Below are 2,500 nucleotides of genomic sequence, written 5' to 3'. Positions count from 1 at the left end.
ACTAACTCGTGATCAACCACTGTTCACACGAAACCCTTCTCCACTTCAGTCCTCCAAGGTCTCATTCGATTATTTGCTACTACCACCAAGATCTGTACCAATAGCGGCTCCATGCAGGCTTACGCCAAACACTTCTAAGCACACTATTGTACCCTCCTACTCACTAAAGTTTCAAAATTTATAAATCAATCGAAATTGTTTTATAAATCATCTACTTTAGCGGTAATGTATAGGTATACAACTTAAGCGCCATCCATTTTAAGGGCTAGTTGCTTCGGCAGGTGAGTTGTTACACACTCCTTAGCGGATTACGACTTCCATGTCCACCGTCCTGCTGTTTTAAGCAACCAACGCCTTTCATGGTATCTGCATGAGTTGTTAATTTAGGCACCGTAACATTACGTTTGGTTCATCCCACAGCGCCAGTTCTGCTTACCAAAAGTGGCCCACTGGGCACATTATATCATAACCTCAACCTTCATATCAAGAAAGGTGAGGTTCTTACCCATTTAAAGTTTGAGAATAGGTTAAAATCGTTTCGACCCTAAGGCCTCTAATCATTCGCTTTACCAGATAAGATTATTTTATATAATTTTTAAATGCACCAGCTATCCTGAGGGAAACTTCGGAGGGAACCAGCTACTAGATGGTTCGATTGGTCTTTCGCCCCTATACTCAATTCTGACAATCGATTTGCACGTCAGAACTGTTTCGGTCTTCCATCAGGGTTTCCCCTGACTTCAACCTGATCAAGTATAGTTCACCATCTTTCGGGTCACAGCATATATGCTCAAGGTACGCTCCAGTTAGAGGTATAAATAATAATAAATTATCATTATACATAACTATATGGAACGCCCCGGGATTGAATTAATTGACTATTTATTAAAAAATAGACTAAAAATTAATCCCATTATATTTAAGTTAAGTTAATTATGCCATTAAGTTTAATATAACTCAATGACTTGCACATATGTTAGACTCCTTGGTCCGTGTTTCAAGACGGGTCCCGAAGGTATCCTGAATCTTTCGCATTGTTAATCATATAAATGCATACAAATAAATATTAATATCATAGATATTAAATTTTTTGTAAAATTCAAAAAATGAATTTTAGCATTATATATAATAAAATCTATCAACACTTTATCAAATCATTAGTATTTATTTTATGTTAATATGCTTAAAAAGCAAATTAATTTAAATAAACTTAATATCACCAATGATCTTTTGATAAATACTTTATTATGTTAATAGATTACAATGTCCTTATATGAAAAAAATGCACATTATTTTTTTAATTATTTAATGATGAATTTTTCATAATGGATATTCAGGTTCATCGGGCTTAACCTCTAAGCAGTTTCACGTACTATTTAACTCTCTATTCAGAGTTCTTTTCAACTTTCCCTCACGGTACTTGTTTACTATCGGTCTCATGGTTATATTTAGTTTTAGATGGAGTTTACCACCCACTTAGTGCTGCACTATCAAGCAACACGACTCTTTGGAAATATCTTTCTAGTAATCATTAACGTTATACGGGCCTGGCACCCTCTATGGGTAAATGGCCTCATTTAAGAAGGACTTAAATCGTTAATTTCTCATACTAGATATTAAGATATTCCATACACTGCATCTCACATTTGACATATAGACAAAGTGACTTAGTGCTGAACTATTTTCTTTTCGCTCGCCGCTACTAAGAAAATCCTTGTTAGTTTCTTTTCCTCCCCTCATTAATATGCTTAAATTCAGGGGGTAATCCCATATGAGTTGAGGTTGTTTTAATATTCTTTTTTTATCTTCTCACAATTTAATAAAAAAATTATATCATCTTTTCATCTCTATTTTTCTTTTCTCCTTTTATATATTGTAAATATATAAAAATAATAATAATGTAAAATGAGGCAATCCTAGAATAAAAAATTTAATTTTTATGCTAGACATTCCTCCTTTTAATTACATATATAAATTATTATTTTATATATATATATAAATAATATGAAAATTTTTTGTAAAGAATACTTAGATTCAATATTTTCATCATTTCATTTTATTTGAGAGGATTTTTTTTTTAAAGAATATATAATAAATAAAATTCATTATATATCTTTATTTTTTTTGCTATTAATATTATGAATTATTTAAAATCCAATAATATACACATTTGCTTAAATTCAATTATTTTTATAAAAGAATAAGCAACTTATTTAGCATAGTCTTACAACCCTCAACCATATGTAGTCCAAGCAGTACTTTAAAATTGAATTTAATGTACATAACAGCATGGACTGCGATATGCGTTCAAAATGTCGATGTTCATGTGTCCTGCAGTTCACACGATGACGCACAGTTTGCTGCGTTCTTCATCGACCCATGAGCCAAGTGATCCACCGCTTAGAGTATTTTTTTATTTATTTTTATTTATAACAAATGTCAATTTTTTTTTGCATATATTAATTGAAAGAGTAAAATTAAATAATATTAATAATATATA

General features: G+C 31.2%; 1 non-coding gene and 1 pseudogene across 1 annotated transcript in view; both read right to left on the bottom strand.

Annotated features, from left to right (window-relative positions):
* The window catches only part of LOC129252560 (large subunit ribosomal RNA), a 3,987-nt gene extending 2,202 nt beyond the window's left edge, over window positions 1-1,785 (bottom strand). Inside the window, exon 1 of the ribosomal RNA XR_008583510.1 lies at window positions 1-1,785. This exon is cut by the window's left edge and continues 2,202 nt beyond it. This is a non-coding gene — a ribosomal RNA (large subunit ribosomal RNA).
* A 442-nt stretch (window positions 1,786-2,227) lies between these two features.
* LOC129252559 (5.8S ribosomal RNA) lies at window positions 2,228-2,408 on the bottom strand (annotated as a pseudogene).
* Window positions 2,409-2,500: the final 92 nt, after the last annotated feature.

The sequence above is a fragment of the Anastrepha obliqua genome, unplaced genomic scaffold (genome assembly GCF_027943255.1).
Source record: "Anastrepha obliqua isolate idAnaObli1 unplaced genomic scaffold, idAnaObli1_1.0 ptg000269l, whole genome shotgun sequence".
In the NCBI taxonomy this organism is placed as follows: domain Eukaryota; kingdom Metazoa; phylum Arthropoda; class Insecta; order Diptera; family Tephritidae; genus Anastrepha; species Anastrepha obliqua.
The sequence above is the reverse complement of the archived record's forward strand: the minus strand, read 5'-3'. Positions and strand labels throughout refer to the sequence as shown.